We start from the raw sequence: 19,371 nt of genomic DNA, 5'->3' as shown, positions 1-19,371 counted from the left end.
TAACTAAGAATATCTTAGATCAGGCTGCCGGATCGTAATCAGAATATCCAAATTAGGCTACAATTTGAGGAACCCAGTGAGACTTCCCATGGGCTATAGGTCTTGTCAGCATCTTTTTTTTCTAACTTTGGTGAAACACAATTCATATGAAGTAAATGCATCCATTTTGTGTACTTTGCTGAATTTTCACACACGCACATGTGTTCAGCACAAGTCAATATCTCAAATATCGCCATGACCCCCTAAAATCTCCTTATACTTTCTTCACTCAATTCTCTTCACCTCCAGCCAATGATGCATGTGGCTTCTATCACCACAGTTTTGCTTGTTGTAAAATTTCATGGGGATGGAATCATGGAAGATGTGCTTCTCTGTGGGCTCAGCATACTGTGTTTGAGACTCCTCCAGGACAGCCTGTATATCAGCAACTTGTTTCTTATTGTGGAGCAGTATTTCACTATATCATTGTATGAATGTACCACAATTTGTTTATCTATTCATGGCTGATGAGCATTTGAGTTCTTTCTAGTGTGGGGGGCTTTTATGAATGAAACTGCCTTTAATATTCATATAAAAGGCTTGTGATGGACATATGTTTTCATTTCCCTGGAATAAATACCTAGGAATGGAAGACAGTTAAATGGCAATGTGAGTTTAAAAGAAACTGCCAACCTGTTTCCCAGAGAAGCCATTCAATTCTACACTTCAGCAATATGTGAGAGTTAAAGTTAATCTTCATCCTTGCTAGCACTTGGAAATGTCAGCTTTCTGCAGATTTACTGAGGTATAAATCACAGTCCATAATGCTCATCTATGTTAAGGATACAGTTTGATTAACTCTGGTGATTACATATAGTCCTATAATCGCAACCACAATCAAGAAACAGAACGTGTCCATCACCAAAAATCTATCCCCCACTGAGTCACTGTGCTGTAGGGGCCTCTCCCCTGAACATGAATACTCAGCCACCACTGATTTGCATTCCTTCCTCTTCTATTATTTGCAATAGTTTGAGAAAGATCGGTATTAGCTTTTCTCTAAATGTTTGGTAGAATTCACCCGTGAAGCCATCTGGTCCTGGACTTTCGTTTGCTGAGTGGTTTTTTTTGTTGTTGTTGTTGTTGTTGTTGTTGTTATTTTTTTTATCTGTGATTCAATTTCATCACTAGTGATTGGTCTGCTGAGATCTTCTCTTTCTTCCCGATTCAGTCTTGGCAGATTGTATGCTTCCAGAAATTTATCCATTTCTTCCATGTTGTCCAATTTGTTGGCATATACTCTTTTGTAGCACTTACAATCCTTTGTATTTCTGTAGCGTTGGTTGTAATATGTTTTCCTTCATTTATGATTTTATTTATTCCAGTCCACTTTTTTCTAGTGGTCTAGTCTGGCTAAAGGTTTATCAATTTTGTTTCTACTTGTAAAGAACCAGCTCTTTGTTTTAGGACCACTCATGGTTCATCTGATGTCTCCTCAGAAGATTAATGCAATGCTTCAGACATTTTAGTGGGAATGACAGCAAAATCTATGATAATCTTTACTGGATGGATATTACACACTGACTTGAATACAAGAACATGCCACTGGATTCCTCAGGGACAAGAAAATGCTATTTCAGAAATTCTTAAACTACAGTATCTTCTCTTTTTTTAATTGAACTGTAGTTGACATACAATGTTATATTAGTTTCAGGCATACAATATAGTGATTCAACAATCCCATATATTACTCAGTGCTCACCAGGATGAGCGTAGGACCAGCTCTCAGTTTCATCAATCTTTTAAGTCTCTAATTTATTTCCTCCCATCTACTAACTCTGAATTCTGTTCTTTTTCTAGATCTAAAAGGGATAAGGTTAGATGTCTGAGATTTTTCTTGTTTCTTGAGGCAGGTCTATATTGCTATAAGCTTCCCTCCTAGAATTACTTTTGCTGCGTCCCCAAGATTTTGAACCATTCTGTTTCCATTTTCATTTGTCTCTAGGTATTTTTTTCCTTGATAACCCAATTAGTTGTTGGGTGGCATGCTGTTTAGCTTCCATGCATTTTTGTCTTTTTTTTCCCCCCCAATTTTTTCCTTGTAAGTGAATTGTAGTTTCACACTGCTGTGCTTGGAAAAGATACCTGATATGATTTCAATCTTCTTATATTTATTGAGACTTTTGTCTCCTATCATGTGATTCATCCTAGAGATGTTGCATGTGTCTTTAGAAAGAATGCTTATTCTGCTGTACTTGGATGGAATGTTCTGTATGTTTGTTAAGTCCATCTGGTCTAATGTGTCATTCAAAGACAATGTTTCCTTTTTGGTTTTCTGCCCAGATTATCCATCCACTGATGTAAGTGGGGGGTTAAAGTCCCCTACTATTATTGCATTACTGTCCATTTTCCCTTTACGTCTGTTAATACCGGCATTATGTATTTAGGTGCTCCGATGTTGGGCACACAGATATTTACAATTATTGTATCCTCTTATTGGATTGATCCCTTTATCATTATGTAATGTCCTTCCTTTTCTCTTGATCCAGTCTTTGTTTTAAAGTCTATTTTTTCTAGGGGATCCCTGGGTGGCTCAGTGGTTTGGCATCTGCCTTTGGCCCGGGGCGTGATCCTGGAGTCCTGGGATCGGGTCCGGCATCGGGCTCCCTGCATGGAGCCTGTTTCTCCCTCTGCCTGTGTCTCTGCCTCTCTCTCTCTCTCTCTGTCTCTCATGAATAATAATAATAATAAAGGTCTATTTTTTCTAGGAGTGCCCGGGTGGCTCAGTCAGTTAGGTATCCAGCTCTTGATCTCTGCTCATGTCTTAAGGACATGAGTTCAAGTCCCTCACTGCCCAGCATGGAGAACACGTAAATGAATAAAATAGGACACCTAGGTGGCTCAGTGATTGATCCCTGAGGGTACTAGGATCGAGTCCTGCATCAGGCTCCCTATAGGGAGCCTGCTTCTCCCTCTGCCTTTGTTTCTGCCTGTCTCTCATGAATAAGTAAATAAAATCTTTTTTTTAAAGAATAAAATAAAGTATAATAAATAAATTCTACTTTTTTTCTGATGTAAGTACTGCTCTCCCAGCTTTTCTAGTGCTTCCATTTGTCTGGAATATCTTTTTCCATCCCTTCTCAGCCCCTTCTCAGCCTATATGTGCCTTTAGGTCTGAAATGAGTCTCTTATAGGTAGCACAAAGATGGATTTTGCTTTGGTTTTCATTCATTCAGTCACCCTGTCTTCCAGTTGGAACATTTAGTCCATTTACATTTAACATAGCTATTGATAAGTATTTACTTATTGCCATCTGTTCCTTGTTTTCTGGTTGTTTTGTAGTTTGTCTCTGTTCCTTTCTTTTTCTCTTGCTCTCTTCCCTTGTGATTTGATAACTTTCTCTACTGTTAAGTGTGGGTTCCTTTCTCTTTATTTTTTGTGTATGTAAGTTTTTTTGTTTGAGGTTACCATGAGATTCATATATAACACCCTACATAAATAGCTGTCTTTATAAAGCTAATGGTTAAGTTCTAACATATTCTAAAAGCACTACATTTTTACTTCACCCTCCATATTTTAGGTATGTAACACCATATTTTACATTTTTAAATTTCGTGTATTGCTTCACTTTTTATAGATATAATTGATTTTACTACTTGTCTTTTAATCTTCATACCAGAAATTGTGGTATTTTTAGAGTAAGTTTTGAAATCAGGTAGTTTAAATTCTCCAAATCTGTTTTTCTTGTTCACGATTACTTTGGATATTCTAGGGACTTTGCGTTTCCATAGGAATTTTAGAATCAAGTTGTTAATTTCTACAAAAAAAATTCACCATGACAGATTTGAATTGCACTAATTGGGGGAGGACTGACATCTTAACTATATTGAGTGTTCCAATCCATGAACATGGCACCTCTCTCAATTTATTTAAGTCTCTTTTAATATCCTCAGTAATGTTTTGTGGTTTTCAGTGTAGAGGTCTTGCAAACATTCCATTAAATTTCCCCTTACATTTTTTATGGGTTTTTATAACTAATACAAGTAGAATTCTCTCTTGAAGTTCATTTTCTAATTGTTTGCTCCTAGTATATAGAAAAATATGGATTACAATCCATTTGCAAAAAAAAGACACTGTATCCTCTGAATTTGCTAAATTTATGTTTCAATTCTAAATGCTTTTTCAATAGGTTCCTTAGGATTTTTCTAAATATATGATCATATTACCCAAAAGTGAAAATGATTTTAATTATTGCATCCCTATCTGTATGCCTCATTTCTTTTACTTCACTTTCGGCCCTGGTTAGGATTTCCAGTGCTTTCCAATGATGATGGGAAGTGACCAGAGTGGAAAAGGCTATCTTATTTTTAATCTTAGGAAGAAAGTATGTAATGTTTCAGCAGTAGACCTGAAATAAATTGTAGGTTTTTGGTAAATGTCTTTTATTGGATTGAAGGTTTCCTTCTCTTCCTAATTCACTGCACTTTTATTATTATTATGGCTATTGAATTTTCTCAAATGCTTTTCCTATGTCTTTAAGATAATCACATGGTTTTCCTCCTTTACTCTGATAATGTGGGTTATAATGACTGATTTTCAAATATTAAATCAACTTTGCATTCCTAGAATAAACACTGTTTAGTCAGGATGTACTTTTTTGTATTGCTAGATTTGTTTTGATACAGTTACATGAAGGATTTTTGTCTCTATAATATATCTCATGTGTCCTCCTGTTCAAGAAAGGTATTGATCTGCAAACCATGAGAGACTCCTAACTCTGGGAAACAAAGGGCTGTAGAAGGGGAGATGGGTGTGGTGATAGGGTAACTGGGTGACAGGCACTGAGGAGGGCACATGATGAGATGAGCTATATTTTGTTATACTATATTTTGGCAAATTGAATTTAAAATTAGAAAAAAAAAGAAAGATATCGATTGATAGTTTACTTCTTTATCATGTTTTGTTATCAAGGTCATGTTGTCCTCAGAAACAAATTGTCAAGTATTTCTGCTTCTTGTATTTTCTGAAGGAGTTAGTATCAAATTCCTATTATTTATTCTTTAAGGCTTTGATAGAAATCACCAGTGAAACCACCTGGGCCTGGAGTTTTCCTTGTGTTGTAGGTTTTTAAAAACAAATTCAATTACTTTTACTGGTATAGAGCAATGAGTCTTTAGATGCAATACCAAAAGTATATCCATGAAAGGAAAATTTGACAGGTTAAACTTTAATAAAATTTAAAAGTTCTGCTCTGCCAAAGACATAGAAAAATAAAAAGAAAGCCCACAGACTGGGATAATTCTTAAAACTCAACAATAAGAAAACAACCTAATAAAAACGTGTAAAAGACCAGGACACCTCACCAAAGAAGATATACAGATGGCAAATAAGCACATGAAAAATGCTCAACATCCCGGATACAAATCCATGAAACAAATTCATAAAACCATACCCTTACCAGTGTTACACACTATGAGGTACTCTCTTTATGATACTGTTTAAGAAGGCAGGAAAGTATGCAATATACATGGTTTATTACAGAAATACATTTGGTTTAGAATTTGTCACCTAAGAAATAAACCTGTGTTAATTCTGATAATTCATTTCAGTGGAACATCTCATTTCCTAAAATGAAATTATTGTTATTTATAATTATCATGATGATGATTGTAATGATATTAATGAAGGAAATGCCTGGTAATATGAGGATTACTAGTCAGTGATATAAAATCAGTACAAATTCTTTAAAGCCTGTAAAGTCAGTATCATAACCTGTGTTTTATAGGAGAGGAAAGCAAGCATCTTAGTCTGCTCAGGATGCCATAAAATGCAGTAGCCTCGTGGAATTAAACAAACAGTTGAATTTCTCACAGGTCTAGAGTTCAGAAAGTCCAAGATTGGGTCTTGGCACTGTCATGCCCTGGCTTGCAAACTGCCTTTTCATCATGTCCTCACACGGCAGGGTGGAGGACAGGGGTGGTGGGTGAGTACATGATCAAGCTCTCTGGTGTCTTTTCATAGAAGGCACTGATCCCATCATGAGGACCCCACCCTCAGGACCACATTGAAACCTAATTACTTCTTTAAGGCCCTACCTTCAAGAACAATTACACTGGGGGTTAGGGCCCAAATGTATGAATTTGGGGACATGATTCAGTCCATAGCACCAAGATTCAGAGATGTTCACCTCTCAATTAAGTGGTAGGAGGTAGGCTAAACCCCTGTTGGCCTGACGTGAAAGCTCATGTTTTCCATAGATAACATCTTCTGCTAATAAAGCTGGGATTTAAGACAGCCTTCCGATCTGAGCTTCTGATTTTACCAATGCAGCAAATGCCCCAAGAAAAGCCAAAAATGAGCAATCAAAACCTTGAGACACCAAAAAAGTAATTTTAAGGAAAAGCACAGTGTCTGTGACCACATACCACACCATGCCATGAGTTCTCTCATGGGCAAGCCCACAAGGTGAGAGGCAGCAGAGATTGTGGCACAAGGAGGGATGGGGCAAGAGGGGTCAAGCAAGTTCTGTGAGGATCTGGAGCCCTCCATTCTGGTGGGTCAGGGACTACTCTGGTCTTGCTTCCCACTCATGCCTGGACTCCCAGGCCTGCCCTTTGGATGCCCAGTGAACAGTGATCATTCATAAAGCTATGGGGTATTTTCATGTGTTATCCAAAAAGAATTTGGCCAAGTCTTAATGTCTGCCTTATCACCAAGTAATAAAAAGTTTTAAAAGATGCAATCACACTTTTCTCAACCCCACCTCAACCCAGAGTCTCCTCCATTTCACACGCTCATACTCTGGCAATGGGGGGTAAAGTCAAGGACATCTATTGTTCACCTCATTAGGTTATAAACACTCTAAGCTCTAATTTTATTTTAAAATGTTTTTCTTTAGACCATATCAAAGTGTTTCTGTGTCCAAACAGCCGAGTGAGCATGTCATGCTTCTGAATGACACCACTGAATTAGCCTGTCAAAATGCCCAGCATAACAGTTCCTGGGTGTAAACCAGCTACTATGATGGACACTCTTATCCACAGCCCATACTCAAGGACACAGAGATAGAGGAAAACCAGTGCCTGGAGCAGTTAGAACACACACATTTATCAATTAAACTAACTGTCTAATATGGGCTCAGTTTGGGGCACCCCCACACAATTACAATAGTGACATCAAAGATCAATGATCACAGATCACCATTACAAATATAATAGTGAAAAAGTCTATTGTGAAACATTGTGAACATTACCAAAATGTGACTCAGAGACCCAAAGTGAGCAAACGCTGTTGCAAAAATGGTACCAACAGACTTGCTCAGGGCAGGGTTGCCACAAACTTTCAATCCGTAAAAATTGTGCAGTGTCTGTAAAATGTAATACAGGACAGCACGATAAAATAAGGTACACCTGTAATCCTAACCATTGTAAAAGAACAGCATACCCAAAACACATCAAAATCAACCTGCAAAGACCCCAAAGATAAAGCAAAAATCTTGAAAGCAGCTAGAGAAAACAACACATTATGTGTATAGGGGAACAATCATTTGAAATACTACAGATTTATATCAGAACAATGGGGGCCAGAGGACAGTGAAACAACATCATTCAAGCGCTGAAAGAAAAGGAAGACCAACCATATCTAGTGAAAATCTCCTTCCGAAATGAAAGCAAAATAATGACATTCTCAAATGAAGGAATCTAAGAGAATGCGTCGCCAGTAGACTGGTGCCAAAATAAATGCTAAAGGAGGTTTCCCGGACTGAAGGACAATGATCCCAGAAGGAAACCTGGATATTCAGGAATGAAGGAAGAGAAGCAGGAAGGGTAAATATATGAGACTATTTTTTTTCCTTTTAAGTTTTTAAAAACACACATGACTGTTGAAAGAAAAAAATGCTAATTGGCAGAACCTTGAAAGAGGGACCCAATGTACCTTTATATAATACCTATAATAGCTATAACATAAAGTGTTTATGTTATAATAACTAAAACATAAAATACCTATAATAACTATAACATAAACATAATGGGTATCTTTATGGTTTTAAGGCTTTTCCATTTTTCTTGAAACAGTAAAACAAGAACTCTAAATAGATTAAAAATTTAGGTTTGTATTGTATAAACGCTAGAGTGATCACTAAAAAAATACACCTGAAAATATGTAGTCAAAAAGCCAACAGATGAATGAAACTAGGATATTAAAATATATTCAGTTAACCCAAAAAGGCAGGAAACAAGATATAAAGGAACCAAGAGGGGACACAAATCGAAAAACAATAAAATGGTTGACCTGTGTGTAAATATTTATAATTACATTGACTGTAATGACCTAAATACATCAATTAAAATACAGATTATGAGATTGGATTTTTAGAAATAGTCCACTATATGCTATAGTCAAGAAATCTACTTCAAATGTGAAAACATGCACAGGTTAAAAGTAAAAGGATGAAAAAAGACTTAATATAAACACCAATCAAAAGAAAACCAGAGCGGCTATATTAATATCAGATAAAGTAGACTCGAGAACTCTAGTCCTGGGATCAAGTCCCACAAGCCTGCTTCTTCTCCCTCTGAGTCTCTGCCTCTCTCTGTCTTTCATGAATAAATAAAATATTTTTTAAAAACCCAAAATTTCCTTTAAGAGATATTTAACTATCTAATGCAAAAATATACACATGCATATATATATATATAATATATATATATTATATATATATATGGTATTATGACCTATGTAGAAATAAGTTTAAATTTTAAAATTGCACAAGGGATAAGAGGGGATAAATAGAATTGTAGTTTTTAAAATATATTGAGACAGTTACAAAAGCAAAAATAAATGAATGCATGCATGGATTAGTGTATATATATATATTATATACACACTCATATATATCTCCAAGTTGATGCACCAGTAGAACCTAGAAACAATGACATTCCAGTAACAATGGGTATATTTACTACCTAGATCTCAGCTTCTAAGTAGCATCCCTCAATTAGAAAACAAAAGCAAAACAAAAGCCACCACCACTACAACCAGGATTCCTTAGATACACTGCTTAAGGCCAAAGCTGGGACAGAAAAATGCAAGAGGATCTGAGAGCACCATGGGTACCAGAAGGTACAGAAGTGCTCAAAAAAAGATGAGGACATATGAAAAGTTCAGGAACCAATTTCAAGGAACTCCCAATACCCAAAGCTGGAGTAATATGAGCAACAGGTTGCATGAGAGAGTAACCTATAGCATAAAATAAGTATGCCTGGGTCAATATTGAGAGGAAAAAAAGAAAGAGGGTGGGGAGAGGGAGTGGGAAGGGGCTGCTCTTCCTTACAGAAGAATTCCAATTAATACAGACAGAATGGATAAGGGAAATAGAAAATCACCATTAGAACATCACAGAAAAAAAAAAAAAAACACATCACAGCAATTGTTGCAAACAAGATCCACTGTTGGCTGCTAAAATTAGTAATAGAAAGTTTGAGGAGAAATAGGATATTTGTGTAGTATCAAAGTATTTCTTCCAAGATATTTATAAATAGAAAATAGTAACTTTTCAGGTCTTTCCACATGAGCACTGGGTGCTATATGCAACTGATAAATTACTGAACATTACATCTAAAGCTAATGTTATACTCTATGCTAGCTAATTGAATTTAAATTAAGAAAAAAGAAAAACAGTAACTTTCAGTAGATACTTCTGGAAAACATTGCCCGATCAATGGTAATCCCATCAGTAACATTTTTTTTAATTTTAATGTTTTTATTTATTTGACAGAGATAGAGAGTACTAGCAGGGGGAGTGGCAGGGAGAAGGAAAGAGAGAAGCAGATTCCCCACTGAGTAGGGAGCCTGATGTGGGGCTTGATGCCAGGACCCTGAGTTCATGGCCTGAGCCAAAGGCAGACAACCAATTGAGTCACCCAGGTGCTTCTAACCCCACCAGTAATAACAAGATATATCATACGCCCCCTGTTAAGATCATGGAGAAGGGCACTCCACTTCTGGGTATCTTTGCCAAAAATGCCACCACCTCAACCTAATCAGTAGAAAACATTAGACTGAGGGATATTCCATAAAAGTTGCTTCAAAATTATCAAGAATATCGAAGATAAATAAAGATGAGGAATTGTCACAGGTTGATGGAGATTAAGAAGAGGGTGACAATCAACTGCAAGGAAGGAACTTGGACAGGCTCCTAGGACAGAAAAATGACATCTGTATAAACGTGGTGAAATCTGAATAATGTCTAGTTAACACTTTGTATCAATATTAGTTTCTTACTTTTAATAAGTGTACTACAGTTATGCAACATGCTAGTTCACATTAGGGGAAGCCAGGTGAAGAATATATAGGAACTCTAGGGATTTTACAACTTTTCTGTACATTTCAAATTATTACAAAATAGAAAGTTTCAAAATTTCCTTTAAGAGATATTTAACTATCTAATGCAAACATAGATAGATAGATAGATAGATAGATAGATAGATAGATAGATAGATAGATATGGTATTATGACCTACGTAGAAGTAAAATTAAACTTTAAAATCACACAAGGGATAAGGAGGAGTAAATAGAACTGTACTATAGTAAAGTTCTCATGTTATAAATGAAGTGGCATAAAATTATTTAAAGATAGAATGTGACACCAGAATAAAATATTGAAAATATTGAATAAAAGATGCACATTTTATTTATTTTTTTAATTTTTATTTATTTATGATAGTCACACACACAGAGAGAGAGAGAGAGAGGCAGAGACACAGGCAGAGGGAGGAGCAGGCTCCATGCACCAGGAGCCCGATGTGGGATTCGATCCCGGGTCTCCAGGATCGCGCCCTGGGCCAAAGGCAGGCGCTAAACTGCTGTGCCACCCAGGGATCCCCACATTTTATTTTTTTAAGATGCACATTTTAAAACTTAAAGCAACCACTAAAAATAAAAATGAAAAACAAAACACAGTAAAATGAAGGTGAATCTAAGAAGCCATGAGTGGAATTAACATGCAATCATTAAAAAACTCACTTACTCTAGAAAGGCAGGAGAAAATACTTTTAAAAATATATAAAAACAGAAACAAAGAGAAAAACAGCAGGATGGTACACTTCAATCCAATCATATCCATGATTACATTTAATTACAAAATAAAATTTTAATTCTAAAAAGTACAACAAAGGGCGGAGTCTCAACCTAGATAAAATAACAAAGCACAATTATATATTCTGTACAAGCCACTTTGAAATAAGACACAAATATTAAAAGTAAAATACATATAAAGATATATCACACAGACTGTAATCTTGAGGAAATTCAAGTGACTTTATTAATAAGAAACAAAGTAAAATCTAGGTTGAGGAATAATGTCACATAAAAAGAGATATTTCATAATGATAAGGGGGGTATATTTATTATTTTTTAAGACTTTATTTATTTGAGAGAGAGAGAGATAGTGAGTGGAGAGCAGGAAGGAGGAGCAAAAGGAGAGGGACACTGCGCTCATTCCCAAGAACCTGAGAAAACGACCTGAGCCTAAATCAAGAGTCAGACACTTAACTGACTGAGCTACCCAGGTGCTCCTAAAGGGATCAATTTATTGAAAGACATAATCCTAAATATGGATGCACCAAATAACATAAGTTAAAATACATGAAGCTAGAAAATATTTTGAATTTAATCAAAATAAAATCACATCATATCTAAATTTGTGTAATGCTGCATGCTTTAAAGGGAAATTTATCGCTTTAAATGCTAATATTAGAAAAGAAGAATGGTCTAAAATAAAGACGGAGGTTTCTTCCTTTGGGAGCTTAAAAAAAAAAGGAGCAAAGTAAACCCAAATAATTAAAAAGAACAAGATAATAAATGTAAGAACAAAGATTAGTGAAATAGAAAACAAAAAGCAGAAAATCAATGAAACCATAAATAGACAATCTAAAAATACCAAAATTAACTTAGTTAGATTTTTTTTAAAGATTTTTTTTTTTAATTTATGATAGTCACAGAGAGAGAGAGAGAGGCAGAGACACAGGCAGAGGGAGAAGCAGGCTCCATGCACCGGGAGCCCGATGTGGGATTCGATCCCGGGTCTCCAGGATCGCGCCCTGGGCCAAAGGCAGGCGCTAAACCGCTGCGCCACCCAGGGATCCCAACTTAGTTAGATTTTTAAAGAAAAGGAGAAAAGATACAAATTACTCCAGGAATAAAAACAAAGACATCACTATAGATCCTGGAAACATTAAAATGGTAAAAAGAGAATTCTATAAATAACTCTCGGCCAATAAATTTGGCAATTAAAAGGAAATGGAGAAGTTTCTTGAAAGATGCTAACTGCCAGAAATGACTCAAAAAGAAACAAAAAATCTGAAAAGCTCTGTATTATTTTATTTCCTAACTTAACCCACTGTAAACCTGACTATTTTCATACACAGTTCTTTTTATCCTTTAAATATACTGAATTCAAAATTTAAAATATCCCCCAAACCTCAGGACTGGATGGCTTTAAAGGTGATTTAAAACAAGCACATAAGGAAAAGAATACCAATCCTATACCAGTATTTCAGAACTTAGAAAAGGAGGGAACAGTTTCCAACTAATACTATGAAGCCAGCATTACCCTCTCACACACACACAAAAAACAAAGTCTATGCAAGAAAACCAGAAACTCAAAACATTGTTGAATGAAATTAAAGAACAGCTAAATAAATTGAAAGTCATCCCACGTTTATGAGTCAGCAGACTTGATATTGTTAAAACAGCAACACTCTAAGTTAATCTACAGATTGAAGACATCCCTATAAAAATTCCAGGTGCCTTTTTGCAGAAATTGACAAGCTAATCTTAAAATTCATATAAAAATTCAAGAAATTGAAAAGAGCCAAAACAATCCTGAACAGGGATAATAAAGTTGGAAGACTCCCGCTTTCCAATTTTAAAACTTACTACAAAGCTACAGTAATTAAGAAACTGTGGTGCTAGCAGAAGGATAGACCTATACACTAATTAAATAGAACTGAGATTCCATAAAAACAAAACTCATCTCTCTATGGCCAATTGATTTTTTAAAAAAATGTATTTGAGAGAGAGTCTGTGTGAGCAGGGGGTTGGGGGGGAGGAGAAGAGGGAGAGGGGGGAGAGAGAGAGAGAATCTGAAGCAGACTCTCTGCTGAGCACAGAGCCCTAAACAGGGCTCCATCTCACAACTGTGAGATCATGACCTAAGCTGAAATCAAGAGTTGGACCCTCAACCAACTGAGCCACCCAGAGGCCCCAGCCAACTGAATTTTGACAAGAGGTGTTAAGTCAATGCAAGAAAGAGTAGTCTTTTCAACAAATGATGCTAGGAAAATAGGGTATCTACAGGCATAAGATGACTTTGGATTCTTTACACTCTATTTATTTTTTTATTTTTTTAATATTTTTTTCTTTATTTATTTATGATAGTCACACACAGAGAGAGAGAGGCAGAGACACAGGCAGAGGGAGAAGCAGGCTCCATGCACCGGGAGCCCCACGTGGGATTTGATCCCAGGTCTCCAGGATTGCGCCCTGGGCCAAAGGCAGGCGCCAAACCGCTGTGCCACCCAGGGATCCCTTTACACTCTATTTAAAAATTAACTTGAAATACATTAAAGGGGACACATGGGTGGCTCACCTGGTTAAGCATCTTTGGCTTAGATCATAATGCCAGGGTCCTAGGATCAAGCCCCATCAGGCTCCCTGCTTCCCTGCTTGATGGGGAATCTGCTTCTCCTTCTGCCTCTGCTCCTCCCCCCACTCATGCTCTCTCTCTCTCACTCTCTCTCAAATAAATAAAAAGGAAAAAAAGAAATGCATCAAAGACCTAAATGTAAGAGCAAAACCTATAAAGTCCTTAGGAAAAAAACTTTGGATAAGGTACTGGTCTCTTAGCTATGACTGAACAGAAACAAAATTTTAAAAATAAGCTAGGCATCATCAAAATTAAATACATCTATCCCTCAAAGAAAATCAACAAGTGAAAATAAAATGCACACAATGTGAGGAAATTTTTACAAATAATGTATCTGATAAAAGACGTATCTAGAATCTATAAAGAACTATTATACCACAATAATGAAAAGATAACCCAAACTTTTAAAAAATGGACAATGGAGCTGAGTAGACAGTTCTCCAAAGAAGATATTCAAATGGCAATAAGTACATGAAAGGATGCTCAACATCATTATCCATTGGAAAAATGCAAATCAGGGCAGCCTGGGCGGCTCAGCGGTTTAGCACCTGCCTTTGGCCCAGAGCCTGATCCTGGAGTCCCAGGATCAAATCCCACGTCGGGCTCCCTGCATGGATCCTGCTTCTCCCTCTCCCTGTGTCTCTGCCTCTCTCTGACAAGAATAAATAAATAAAATCTTTAAAGAAAGAAAGAAAAATGCAAATCAAAACCACAATGAGGGGACACCTGGTTGGCTCAGTCAGGTAAGCATCTGACTCTGTTTTGGGTTCAAGTCATGATCTTAGAGTGGTGAGATTGAGCCCTGCATCAGGCCCTCCCCCTCACTCTCTCAAATAAATACACACACACACACACACACAATAAGGCAACACTATATGCCCATGAGGATGGCTATAATCAAGACGATGGTAATAGCAAGTGTTAGTGAGGATATGGAAAAATTGGAACCCTTATACATTGCTGATGGGAATTAAAATGTTGGGAAACTGTGGAAAGTGTTTGGTAGTTCTTTAAAAACTTAAACATAGACCTACCCAGTTGACCCAGAAATTTTCCTCTCAGATATCTCTCCAGGAGCATTGAAAATATATGTCCACATCAAAACTCGTTCACATGTTCACAGCAATTTTCCTAACAGCCAAACAGTGACGACAATCCAAATGTCGACAAATGACCAAGGATAAACAAAATGTGGTGGATACATACCATGGAATGTTATTCAGCCGTAGGAATGAAGTACTGACATATGGTGCAACATGAATGAATCTCAAGAATGGCATGCTAAATAAAAGAAGCCAGACACAAAAGGCCACAGACTATATGATTTCATTTATATGAAGTGTCCAGAAGAAGAAAGTCCACAGAGACAGAAGTTGATTAATGGTTACCAGGGGCTTGGATAAGAGCTGAATGGGGAGTTCAGGATTTCTTTTTGGGCTTATAAAAATATTGTGGAATTAGATGTATTGATGTTTGCACACCTTGTGAATATACGAAAATCCACTGAATTGTACATCAATGTTGAAATAGTGAATTTAATGGTATGTGAATTAGACTTCAATAGTAAAAAGAATAGTGCAGACCAACATCTCCCACAAACATAGATAGAAAAATCCTAAAGGAAATATTAACCAATTGAATCCAATAAGATGTAATTAGGATAATATATTACAAGCATGTGGGGCTTATTTGAAAAGCAATGTAATGCACCATATTAACAGAATAAAGAATAAAAACCATCCAATCATCCCAACTGGTTCCAAAAAAGCATTTAACAATATTCAGTGCCAATTCACAATGAAAATTCTTTTTTTTTTTTTTTTTTTTTTTACGGTGAAAATTCTTGGTAAACCAGGAGTGAGAGGGGACAACAAACACTTGTCATCTCGCAGTTCCTGGGGTCAGGAATCTGGGTGTGGCTTTACTGAGCACCTATGGCTCAAGAGCTCTCATAAGAGTACTCTTAAGACGGTCAACTGGGGCTTCAGTCTGTTCTGAAGATGCCACTGGAAGAGCAGACACTTTCAAGGTCGCTCATGTAGCTATTGACAGGGTTCAGTTCATCATGGGCTTTTGGAAAGAGGACTTCAGGTCTTCACTGTTGGCTGGAAGCCACCCTTATGCCATATGGGCCTCTCCATGGGACAGCTCCCGGCATGGCATGTGGCTTCCCTCAGGGCAAACCAGCAAGAAAGAGTGAACCCAGAGATGAAAAGCAGTCTTTTTAGGACCTAAACTTTAAAGTGACATCTCATCCCTTCTGCATGGTCTGTGCATTAGAAGCAAGTCAATAAGCCCACTCAAGGAGGTTGCACAAGGGTGTTATTAAAAGTAAGGATCTTTGGAAACCATCATAGAGACTGCCTACTACAAAGGTACCTATAGAAAAAATGACAGCTAACAGCATTAATATTATATTTAATAGTGAGATATTGAAAGCTTTCTTCCCTAAGACAGAGAACAAGCAGAGGATAGATACTGTCATTAGTACCACTCAGCCCTGCACTGGGGATCTTTTTTAGCACATAAAGCTAAATAAAAAGTCCATGAAGATCAGTCAGAAAGAAATAGGACAGTCTCTCTTCTGATGACAGGATTGTTTATGTGGTGAATTATAAGGAATATAAACCCCCAAGACTACACTACTAGAACTAATGGGAATTCTGAAAGATCACAGGATAAAAGTCAAAACACAAATATTACTTGCATTGCATATCCTGGTTCCAAACAATGAAAAATAGTATTTAAAACACAACATCATTTACAGTTGCATCATAAAACACAATATATTTAGGAATAAATTGAACAAAAGATGTGTAAGATCAGCAATACATTTTGTAAAAAGATCTAGAAGAACCCTACCCTGAAGACTACAGGATAGGAGAGAAATTAAAGGTGGCTTTAAAAAAATTAAGTCAGGCAAAGAAAGACAAATATCATATGATCTCACTTATATGAAGAATCTAAAAAAAAAGAAAGAAAAAAAGAAAAGTCTGGTCTCATGGATATAGAGAACAGAATATTGGTTGCCTGAGGTTGCAGCATGGGAAGGGTGAAATGGGTCAAGGTGAAATGGTCAAATGCCAGGAGATACAAATTTCTAGCTATAAAATATTAAGTCCTGGAGATACAATGTACAGCATGGTAACTATAGTTCAGAATACTGTATTGCATATTTGAAAGTAACTAGGAGAGCAGATCTTGAAAGTTCCCACCCTGAGAAAAAATTGTTATTATAGATTGTGATAAATTAACATAACTGGATTTATTATGATCATTTTGCAATATACACAGATGTCAAATCATTAGGTTGTATGCCTGAAACTAATATAATGTTATATCAATTATACCGCAAAAAATTTTTAATTAAGATAGCATAGCAATGGCATAATGATCATCAAATCAATGGAATAGAATGGATAACCCAGAAATAGATAATCACATATACAATTTTTGACAAAAGACCCAAGGCAGTTCAAATGAAAAAGGAAAGTCTTCTCTCAAATCAGTACCAGATGATGATGATAATGATGCTAGAACTGAATAATGATAGAATGGAAATTAACTTTGACTCTTACATCATCTCCTATTTTCAAATATTCATTTGAAATAGATAATAGGGTCAAGCTTTATAATCCCTTTATCGGTATTCAATTATTCCAGCTCCTCTGTCTCCCCAATGCTGGGTGTCGTCAGTCTTTTTCATTTTTACCTATTTTAGTGTCTAGTGGGGAGAGAAACAAGCAGAGCCCATATATGTTGCTGGTGGCAGTATAAAATAGCAAAATGACTTTGAAATTTTTTTTACTTTTCCTTAAACTGCTAAACATAGATTTATTTATAACCAGTAGCTCTATTCTTCCTCTTCCAAAAGACTAAAAATGTACATCCACAAAAATCTCTCATGCAAGAATGTTTGTAACACATTCATTTATAAAAAGCCCCAAACTTTAAGAACCCAACAGCTTCTTCAACAAGAAAATTAATAAACTGTGGTATTTTTATACAATGGAAATGCTATTCAACAATTTAAAAAGTGAACTAGTAGTAACTCACACAGCAGCTCGGGTAAATCGTAAAACATTATGCCGAGTGAAAGAAACCAGACACAAATGAGTATACACTGTGTGATTTCATTTGTATGAAACTCAAGAACATGCAACCCTAATCTATGGTTGTAGTAATAAGAATAGTTGCCTATCAGAGGTAGGAATGACCCCAAGGGGACATGAGGGAACTTTCTGGGGTGATGAAAATATTCTATGTTTTGACTGTGGCGTTGGTTACACAAGAGTATACATTTGTCAAAATTTCATCAGTTTACACACTTGAGTTATGTGCATTTCACTGTAGGTATCTTCTACCTGGAACTTAAAAAAGATCATTCTGGCTGCTGTGTGGTGAATGGACAGTTAAGAGAGCAGGAAGGTGAGGGCGAGGGCAGCTGGCAGTCTCTAGGGGTATCCCAGGAACAGATGTGAGTGACGTGGATGAACGTGGCTGCAGCCAGCCCGAGACAGATATGGAACAACAGTCACCCCGAGCACATCTTCCCTCATGGTGGCAGCCTTCATCTGTCTCCTCGCAATCTCATATGCTGGCTCCGTTACGTCAATTCCACATTGTTATTGAAAACTCACTCCATGCCACGTACCTAATCATTTCCCTGCTTTCCATGGGTTGGAGTTCTGCCTGCATTGTAAACCAGCCTCTCTGCCACTTACTAGTTGTGCAATCTTGGGCAAGTTAAGGAACCTTTTGAGTCTCAGTACCCTTTTTCTGTAAATGAGGAACAAGTGTACCTATCCTGAAGGCTTACTATGGGTATTAATTTTAGATGAAATACATGCTTATCCTTAGGTTTAAATTGGGCAAGAATGGCAAAGTGCCAACTCCATCACCTGGCACATAGTATGTAGTGAAGAAATGACACAACTTCTCCTTTCCTAAACTTTCTAACTAGATGTGAGCTCCCCAAGGCAGGAGCATACCTCCTACTCTGGTCTCTGCAAAGATGCAGTAGATGACCATAACAAGAGATATGCTGCAGATATGTGCTTTCTTTCTGGCCCAAAGTACCAGGGAATAAGGTGCTTTGTGGAATGGGTTCTGGTGCAGATTTGCTCACCTGGGCAACACAGACGAAACCCACAAGATTTTAGAGAACATTAGTTTGCCCTAATTAGAACACAACAAAAGTCAAAATTTCAAATGAAACTCAGATCTTTGGAAGTTTAGTTGTGGTTGGGAAGTTTTTGGGGAAAAAATGGTTCTAAATAAAAATTAATGAAAAAGGCTTACTTAAAAAAAGTTAATAAAGAATGTGGACTTAACTAGTGCTTTATGAAGAAATATAATGATGTACTGAAAGCAAAACCAAACAACAACAACAACAAAAAAAACACAAAGCCTCAAAACAAAACAAAAAAGCCAACCACATATGGATTAGATTCTCCTGAAAATACATCAAGTTTTAAAATGTAAGGTATTGGTGCTCAGAAAAATGTGGAGGCTTTGTTCAACTCAAAACACAAATCATTTTCTGAGTTTATTAAAAAGATTCGTGTATTTGTGATGAGCCAGGGGCATTCCCTATGTGTTGGTCAAGTGATGTCAGACTATCAGTCCTCAAAAATCAATCAATGCTACAAAATCAAGCACATCTGGCTGGATACAACGTAGAC

The 19,371-nt window shown here is 36.7% G+C and overlaps 1 long non-coding RNA gene across 6 annotated transcripts in view; it reads right to left on the bottom strand.

Annotated features, from left to right (window-relative positions):
• The window catches only part of LOC140641359 (uncharacterized), a 267,792-nt gene that overhangs the window by 40,414 nt on the left and 208,007 nt on the right, over positions 1-19,371 (bottom strand). The window lies entirely within an intron of this gene.

The sequence above is a fragment of the Canis lupus genome, chromosome 10 (genome assembly GCF_048164855.1).
Source record: "Canis lupus baileyi chromosome 10, mCanLup2.hap1, whole genome shotgun sequence".
In the NCBI taxonomy this organism is placed as follows: Eukaryota; Metazoa; Chordata; class Mammalia; order Carnivora; family Canidae; genus Canis; species Canis lupus.
This window is presented reverse-complemented; position numbering and strand designations above follow the sequence as displayed.